Here is a 10,474-nt window from a genome sequence, read left to right as displayed (position 1 = left end):
GCACCGAGTCATCCGAGAGCGAAGACGATGATGCTGGCTCGGGTTCTGCTAGTGGAGATGATGTTGAGCTAGGCTCTGAGACAGAGAGTGGTGATGACTCCGGTTCAGATTCAGATTCAGAGGGAGGTACAGACAGCGACGCTGTTGGAGACAGCTTGCAGAGTCCGCTCCGCCGAGGAAGAGGACAAGAGGGCCTCTAGAGCTTGAGATAGCTGGCGCTGATTTCCTGTATTTTGCTTAGTTTCTTTTTTGCTAGTAGTGTTACCACATTGTACATTTTAGACAATTTTTTTTTCTTTAAAAACTTGTACTCTTTTGTAAAAAAGTAACCATGATCGGAATGAAAACCAGCTTTTTGTATGAAAAAGTGTTGTATTTTGCATTCTGAGCATCGCATGAGCACCACATTGCATAAAAACAAGATTGATGCAAATTGAACATCGTATTGGTACAACCTTCTTAATCAGGTAATGAGCCGACCAATACATAGCAAACAGAGTAAAACAACTCAATGAACAACTAATAATAACAACTCGATAATCAAAACAATACAAATACAACTCCACAAGCAAAACAAGACAAATTCAACTCGACAAACAAATTGAAACAAAACAGCTCAACAAAACTAACCAAGACAAGATAACACAATGCACGAAGAACAGAACAAAACAAAGGTTCTCAGCACTCTCGACATATAGGTTGACCATAGGACAAACCAGGAGGCCATCGGTCATGAACAAAGGCTGTTGGCCACCAATGGTGGCCGGTCGGCTACAAAAGGTGGTCAGTCGGCTACCAGCACTGGCCGGTCGGCCATTAGTGCAAGGGACCTTCAGATTGTTGCCATCTGTCTTCCACTCAGTGCTTTATCTTCTACAAAAACTAAGACTTCGTAGTTTCTTCATTCCAGCTCTGTTTTTGCCACAAATGGAGCCATTTTTCACCGAAAAACTCTCAAATTGGATTGCAACTTTAGATGGCTTGGAAAAAGTGAATTTCTAGGGTTTCGGGATAAATGCACTATTCCCGCTAAGCCGTTCTCCATTGTATTTTCCATTCCTTCATGTCGCGGCTAGGTGTTGAAACCCGATTACACATGTGTTTAGCTTTGGGGGGCAAGAGATATGCCCTACAATTGAAGAATTCCAAGTTCTGATGGAATCCCGGCATGACGAGGAAATCTTGCCTCAGTCCCATTTCGGTCACATCCAAGATTTAGGAAGGATGTGGGGGCTCACTTTACACGATGCCCGATCCTTGGTTCACAACGGAGAGTTGGATATTCCCAGCCTCATTCATCAATTTTCTAACGCCGGTGACCGCGGTGATCGTCTTTGGCAGAGTTTTCGGCAGCATGCTCTTTGTTTGTGTATGTTGGCACATTTTTTGCTTGCCCTAGGTTTTGGAGGGCCTAGCATTCGCTTGATCGAAGTGGCCCAAGGCTTGAAAGAGGGCAAGAGTTTCATTGGCCTAACATTGGCCGAGACTTTGATAGGCTTGGATGCCTTCCACCGGTGAGAGACAAACAAGTTTGCAGGAAGTTCACTACTTTTGTAGGTGATGTTTCCCACCGTATCTCACATGTGTTTCTCACATCCCTCGGCACTCATGCTCTATTTTTCTCTCAAAACCCTTTTCTCACTTTTTCTCTCCACATATATCTCTCTATTCTTTAATCTCTCTTTTCTTTCATCCCTGCCCAGATATGGCTCATGGACAGGTTGAAGGTAGTGGGCTCCTGCTCCGCATATTCAGCACGAGGCTATTTCTTTCGCCAATGGCTAGTTGATTTCTCGAATGAAGGTTGGTGGTGTCATTAGATGTGCAACAGGTTCACTACTGACATTGCTTGGCGTTGCCCCTAGTTTGATCTACCTGAGATGAGCTATAGCATGGCTCGACAACCTGGCATTCAGCTAAGTTGGCTTGACACACTGTGTCTTCTACTTTCTATTCCGATTCAGGCGTCAGTTCGGACATGACCAAACTTGCCTAGAAGAGGGGATAGAGTACCCGGCTTCATTCTTTGTCCAAGGCTCACAATTAACTTGATACTCCACTACTTGGAGGACAAGAGAACTTCTGACTCCTACTCCCAATTTCAGTTGCACCCTTTCTAACGAATGCCTGGCTTGGCTTGAAGATGAGGCGCAAACCGGGCATGTTTTAGCATCTAAGGCTTCCACAAGCTCAGGAAGGGGACGCAGGAACACCAGATTTATCTATGGCCCAAGTTTATTGCTTTGATTTGTACTTTCAAGTTTTCCTTTTGAATGTAATAAAAAACAACTTTGATTTGTATCAAGAGTTAGAGAACTTTGTATTGAAATCAATGAAATTGAAGTTGTGGGCACTGAAAATTTTCTTTTTGGTTCAAAAATGGTCTAAGTTGTAAAAAGATTAATTTGAACAAAATCAACTTTTATTAAAACTTTTCAAAACCATTTTCGATAAGGATCACAAAGCATGAGCACTCTTGGTTGTACCAATTAGGCCCCTTTCCCGATGGTTTCGTAGACAGGATGGGCAATCTTTTTGACACCTAGAGCGTTCAGTACCTTATTCTCGACCTAAATAGGATTGTGAAAACCAATGAACTTGTTTGGTTTCAATTTTTGAACTAAAATTTTTTGAAAATTGATTTCTTTATTTTTTGTATTTTTTTAGTGATTTTTTAATATTTTCAGTAAATTTTTTACTTTTTAGATGCATCTTGCCTAGATGTACTTCAAAATCAAAATATTTATAAAAAAAATTTTTAAATCAATAAATACATAAAAATATGAAAATATACTGAATTTATATATATATATATATATTGTATTTTTGGTATTTAGTGAATTTTATGAAGATTTTTTTCATAAATATTATACTTTTTAAGTATATTTATACTAGTTGTATCTAAAAACTAAAAAAATTGTTTAAAATATTTAAAAAAATCAATGAAAACAAAAAACACAGAAAATAAAAAAGACTCAATTTTCTAGAAAGATTATTCAACCAAACAAGGTGAATGGTTCTATAAATTTCAGAGACTATAGAGGACCTACCTAGAGGAACCCCGTACAATTGTTAACGTATTCTGTGAATGAAATTAGTATTTTTGTAAGAGTAGTATGGCAATTCTTTGGACTTTTCAGGCCACACAGGAGTCAGAAGCCCTTGTATGAAGGGACTATCCACGGATGTTTGATTTCCTTGGTTAGAAACCTAGTGGGTAGACAAACTAGGTTGCTAATTATTTTATAAGCTAACAATGTCTAATTGCCGATTTTAGTGTTTATCGTTTTTGGTTCTTATCAGTAATTATGACCAATGTTTTGTATTAACTCTTTCTTAGTAAGGATATTTTGTGTCAATTACTAGTTTATAGTAAGTTCATGTATTTTGTAATTTTATTTAACTATTGTCTTTGTCTTAAAAATAATAATATTAATAAAATACATGGATAATTTTACAAACAATTCTATCATGCAAAATGGTTGGGCAAGGAAGAAATAATAACAATGGTAATGAAGTGTCTAACAATGATGTCACTCAAATTACACGTGCAATAGCCGATAGTATGGGCAATATACCACTCCGAAACTGAGAATAGAGCAAATCTGAAATGATTGCAAAATTTCATAAATTACACTCCCACAAATTCTTTGGCGGGTCTAATCTGTATGAAACTAAAGCATGGTTAAGGAAAATTAAGAAGCTACTAGACACTTTTGACATTCAGAATGAACGAGTCTAATGACCATGACAACATTTCAAATGTAAGAAGAAGCAGACCATCAGTGAAAAATGATTAAAAGTACATGACAGGTAGCGACACTGACTTGGAGGCAGTTTGAGAACTTATTTATGAAAAAGATATTTCCCCAACTCACTTAGGCAAGAGATGGTTCAAGAGTTCTTTCAATTGAAGTAAGGAAAAATGTTAGTGACCCAAAATGAAATCGTTTTGAGGCCCTCTCGAGGTATGCTTCGTAAATAGTAACAAATGAAGATGATATTGTTAGGCAATTCAAGTGGGGTTTGGATACGGATATTAGGGGAAGGTTGATCACAGTACAACTTTCCACATATGCTCAAATGGTGGATCGAGCCTTAATTGTGGAACGTGAATTGGCGGATGTCAAGCGCATTCAAAGTCGGCGATCAAAAAATAATAACCAACCATGAGAAGGAGGTCCAACTCGAAACAATAGGAACCATTCTGTACCTACACCCTATGTCGAAGGATTGCAGCATCAACAAAGGCAGAATTGGGAAACTTAACAAGGAGGAAATTCTGCAAATGAATGGACATTAAGGTGTTTCAAATGTGGTCAACTCGGACATTGTTGGAATGGATGCCCTCACGGCGGGGAATATTTTATGGATCAACAAGGGGACAGTAATCTAACAAATGTCAACCGGGACAATAATCTAACAAATGTCAGCTAGGACAAGATTCAATGCTTACTTAGAATGTTCAAACTAATAATGGGCAGGCACATGGTTCCAAGAATACAAGCCGACCAAGAACAAAATAGGAAGGATGTACGCTCTTCAAGAAGAGGAAGATATTGGCCAATCAATAATTCAAGATTTTTTTATCTTCATGAATTCTTGGGTTGAAGTATTGTTTGACTCTGGAGTTTTGCTGTAACGCCTCCAAAATGATTAAATTAAAACATTTCTCATACCCTAATTTATCCGAGATCCTTCCCAACTAGACAATAACATTAATCTCAAAAGTCCTCTTTTCCATTGAACTACGTACCAAATATTACAATTTTCATATTTTTGTCTTGGTAATAATATCATTTACATAGTTCAAGAAACTAGAAAATAAAATAATAATGCCTTAATGGCATACAATCATAAAGGCAAGGCCTTGTTACAACAAAATGGACATATGGTCCCAACCACATATGCTCGAAGCTTCCACATAACACATCCATGAGCCTTTGTGCCCCAACAAAACAAATAAATCCACCTCCTTCTCATAAGGGTGATTGCACATCATCAATTCCTGAAATTGTTAGATAGGAATGAGCTAGATGCCCAGTAGAAATACTTTTAACAAAGTATCTAATTATTTGAAAATTCATATGGCATTATCACAACCAAAACATTTTCTTGTTTAACTCATGTTAAAGGTTTAAGCACAAAACTTAGATTTTATAATTTTCATGAAAATCACATTTCAACATCGGGGGGTAAATACACCATGAAGTCCCTATAGAGTGTCCCAAACCACATCTACAAGTCATTTCCCATTGAAACTATTCCCACATTTACCGACTGTTATACGGCAGGACCACTGGACACCCAAAAACATTTTTTCACATTCGTCCGTCGATAAGCTCAAGACAGGGAATTAGGCACCTTGACTCCCCGCATGGGTACCAAATACAACACAACTCAAACCAAACCTCACTACCCGGACTCCCATGCTATTTACCAGCCCCTTAAACAACCTTTTCCAAGATTTCCACAAATTCCAAACATTTATACACCCATGAGAACAAAGGTAAATATCACCATTCAAATAATTGAACTATTATGGAGACATAATCTTCATATTCCAAAGAAAAATCTCAAAAACTTTCAATTTCATGAATCTCAAGTAAAAAAGACATCTCATTCTCATAATTCAATCATAAATTTAAAGAATTGAAGGTTAATTCCATTTGAGCATATCATTGTTCAATTTCAAAAATTAGGGTTTGCAATAAATTTGGGGCTTTCGCCCCTCCATAATATAAAATGCTATTTTTCAACTAAAGTTTTCATAATCCATAAACATTAATATAAATTTTGAGAAAACATATGAGAAATTCCATTTTTGAAATCAAAACCCACTTCTTTGTAAACTCAAACATCAATCACAAAACCAATTTCACAATAATACTAATAAACATCCTCAAAGTAAAAAGATACAAAGTTAAAAGTAATCATACCTCCAAGATGAGAGTAGAGAAGCTAAATTAAGAGGATTCCTTCGAAAATCCAAAATCCAATCAGTTAAAAATGTTGATCTTCACTTGTTCTTCATCTTTAGTGCAAGATCCATGGTGGATTGTTGGTGAAAAAATGGATGAAATCAAGGTTTTGAGGGTTAGGGTTTCAGGTATGGAGGGGAGGGAGAGAAGAGAGGAAGAAAAAACAAAGATTTTGGACTAAAAACTCATTTTAAAGTGTCTAATATTGACCAGATCACTCAAGCAGTCAAAGCCTAGCTCGAGTAGTGAAAAAGAACTCCCAGAATCTATGAAATTTGTGCACACTGCTCGTGTGGACCTTAAAATTCAAGCAAACATAACTCTCTAGTTCGGACTCCGTTTTAGGTCATTCTTGTGTTCAAATCCAAGCCTCGGAAACAAGATTTCCAATGGTATCTAAATTCAAAGTGTGGAAAGAGAAAGGGGCAAAAGAGTGAAGACTAGTCATGGGATAATTATCCAAATCAATGTTTTTGGTCCAACCTTACTTTACCATTATGATGCCACCTCAATCAATATTCCAAAATGAATCAAAGAGGCTCCAAGTACAATAATATGAGTGTCAAAAGAAATCCCATGAGTTCAAGAAGTACAAAGTGTTACATTCGCATTCTTTTATATATCCACTGCATATGTGTCGAGTTTGGGTTTAGAGCCAAAAATGTTAGAGATAGCTATGAGAATTTCTTCACCCTTAGGTGGTCATACCCGAGTGGATCTAGTATGTAAATCTTGTGAAATAGAAGTCTTTGGCTCACATTTGATCTGTAATCTAAGAGTTACGGAGATGTCTGATTTTGACGTCATTCTAGGAATTGATTAGTTATTAGTTCACCGAGCGATTGTTGATTGTTACCATAAAATAGTGACGACATGCTCTCTTAATCGCACACATTTTCAATTTAAGGGAGATAGACATGATTCTTTATTTCCAGTGTGTCATAAATCGTGATGGCATAACCAACTAATTGGATGGTTGGCCAATCTAATTTTGGAAGATGAAGACCGAAAGGATTTGGGACTATCACATGTGGTGTATGAGTACGTTGATGTTTTCCCTTACGAACTATTGGGATTACCCCCAAAATGTGAGTTAGATTTTACGATCGAACTCCAACCTGGGACTTCACCAATTTCTATGACACCACATTGTATAGCGCCAGGAGAACTTCAAGAATTGAAGGTGCAATTGCAAGAATTATTAGACAAAAAGTTCATCAAACCTAGTACGTCTTCATGAGGAGCACCAACATTGTTCTCCAAGAAGAATCATGGAACCTTAAGGTCATGGATTGACTACCGACAACTAAATCAGATCACTATTGAGAATTGATACCCATTACCAGGAATTGACTACTTATTCGATCAATTAAAAGGTTCAAAATGTTTTTCCAAATCAACCTCAGGTTTGGATACCACCAACTACATGTCAAAAAATAAGACATACCAAAGGCTACTTTTCAAACCCGTTATGGTCATTAAGAGTTCATGCTAATGCTATTCGGTTTGACAAATGCATCAGGTGTATCTACAAGCTTAATGAAGAAAAATTTTACACCTTACTTTGACCAATTGATAGTAGTATTCATCGACGACATTTTGGTGTACTCACGATCAGAGGAAGATCATGCGCAACATTTGAGAGTTGTTTTGCAAGTTCTAAGGGAGAATTAGTTGTATGCTAAAGCTAGCAAATACAAATTTTGGTTGAAGAAAGTAAAGTTCTTAGGTCATGTTGTGTCCAAATCAATGATATTAATAGACCCAGCTAAAGTAGCAGTAGTAATGGAAATATCTAACCATTTGTTTATTTTTACCCTTGATGTTTAGTTTTGGGGCAGCACACTCCGACCTAGGCATCATGAATTCAAACAATAGAAACATTATGCGATAAGACTTTATACATTTGCCCCTCCATAGACTATGCACTGGATGGAGCATATCACACTAGGACCCCCGAAAGAAAGAAATAAGAAGAAATTTGCTCAAAAAATATATTATTTGAAAATGAGACATTTTAAAAGTATATATATATATATATAAATTTTATAATTAGTGAGAGAGTTTGAAGCTACATCCTTACAAAGTAAGGTAAAATTTACTTTATCCTCATGTGGTTTTGAATTGGGATCCTCCCCTTCATTTCGGTCCTTCATTCCCTCCTTGCAGGGCATTCGGGCCCACTTTGAGGCCCAATTTTGATAATCCGAACCGTTCATATTTTTAGATTTATTCAGTATATCATACTTGTAAAAAATCAAGTTGATCGAATATCATAAAGTATGTGTTCGGAAAACTGTTTATTAAAAAATAGTTTGTAGTCCTAATTTTCTGAACGCATACTTTCTGATATCCGATCAACTTGATTTTTTACAGATATAATATACTGAATAAATCTAAAAATATGAACAGTTCGGATTATCAAAACTGGGCCTCAAAATGGACCCGAAGGCCCCTGCAAGGAGGGAATGAAGGAGGGGGCTCAAGGAGGGGATCTGGACTCTGTGGTTTTGTCTTGGAGTACTTTACCTCCCTATGGTTTAAATATATTTTGAGAACACTGTTATTGTTTTGGACAAAATTACAAAGTTAACTTTATTAACGGCAAGTTAAATATTACCTAAATATGCTTATGTCATATTCTCTCTCTCTCTCTCTCTCTCTCTCTCTCTCTCTCTCTCTCTCTCTCTCTCTCTCTCTCTCTCTCTCTCTCTCTCTCTCTCTCACATCTAATACATGGGTCATCCTACTATGCACACCTATTTTTTGGGTATGTAGTATATGCAACTTATGAAATTTGTGGTGTTGTAGGTCATAACCAAAGGCCACTTGAAGCATAACTAAAGATATCTCCAATCATAAACAAAATAAAAATCATAGGAGGTTATAACAAAGTCATACCTAACGTAATAATAAGTCATAACCAACAATACAATGAGTCATAACAAAAACACATATATCATAACGGGCATATGATATACACCCCTATAGAATTTTCCCTAATACATATAATTTTTTGTTTATCTTAATCACATATTTAACAAATTAAACTATATATTGACCTAAATACCCTAATTTGATACCATAAAATTACCTTAATATAAATTTTAAATTTTAACCCAATTTCTTTATTTAATAACATTTTAATCAAATATATTTTAATTACCATAAAATTAAACCATAAATTTACCTCAATCTATTTTTAAATTTTTAACCCAATTTTTTATTTGATAACATTTTAAATAAAACATATATATATATATATGAGGGTGTCCATGCGCACTTTGGATGGGGATTGCTTTTATTTCTGGCTGACTGATGTGATAGTTTCATTCCCTCATTGGGGGTGTTTGGCAAGAAAAATTTTAGTCTTTTTTAGGCTAAAATTCACAAAAAGATAAAATAGGTTAAAATAGTTAATAAGATAAAATGTCACATCAAATTCATAATTATTTCACTTTTTCTCTCACAAACATCATATCTAACTACAAAAAAATCCAATCACTTTCTCAAACACAAAAATTTTAACCTACTAAAATAGCCAAAACCTAAAATAGCCTACTAAAATAACAACTTCCCAAACACTTACATTGTATGACTTCAAAGGTCGAGGAGAGTTCAATTTTATTTTTACCATTACCTTAGACGATGAGGATATGCATTACCAAGAGTAGTTTGTGAGTATCTTGATGTCTTTTTAGAAAACCTTTTTGAGTTGCCACCACATCAAGAATTTGAATTCTCCATTGGTCTAGTGCTATATATGGCACTGCTTTTCATGACACAGTATAGATTTGCGTCCTAAAATTACGAGAGTTGAAAGTACAATTATAAGAATTATTAGATAAAGATTTCATTCGCCATAATACCTTACATTGTGTTTTAAAATGTTTGTTGCATATGACAAATGCAATCGTGATCCCTATGAATGTGGCCTAAGTTGTTTTCTTTTCTTTGTTCGAGGACTAGCAAAGTGTAAGATGGATGGTGTGATTTGGCAATGTTACATATTGAGGCCCATCAACTTGTGTTTTTAGTCCGTTAGCTTTCAATACTTGATATAATAAGTATTTTTCCTTGTCATGTAAGCTGATGTAGTATTGAAGCTAAAAAGTATGCCAAATGAGTGAAAAAGAGCCAAAAATGGACCAAGAGCAATTCACACATGCTGATCATATGTGTCCCGCAAACAGCTCAATTTTAACAAGAACTGACCTTGACTTGATCTGCTCGTTCAAACCATCCAGGCAGCACGAGCAAATTTACCTTGTTTTGCTTGCTCGCGGCAAATTGAGTGGAATATGTTAGAGCCTTAGAGGTTATAAAAGGAGGCTGAAAACTCGTTTCTAAGGATCCAAAAACCTAAGAAAAGATGGCTTGAAGCTAGAGACGTGCATCTAATCATCATCCATGGTTTCTTCAACTTTTGCAGATTCCACTCTATTCTCTCCATAAGCAGCTAAATCTTATCTTAGGATCAAAATGAAGCCATA

Source organism: Camellia sinensis, chromosome 15, assembly GCF_055761805.1.
Source record: "Camellia sinensis isolate YWXY chromosome 15, ASM5576180v1, whole genome shotgun sequence".
In the NCBI taxonomy this organism is placed as follows: domain Eukaryota; kingdom Viridiplantae; phylum Streptophyta; class Magnoliopsida; order Ericales; family Theaceae; genus Camellia; species Camellia sinensis.
Note: the sequence above shows the minus strand (reverse complement) of the source record.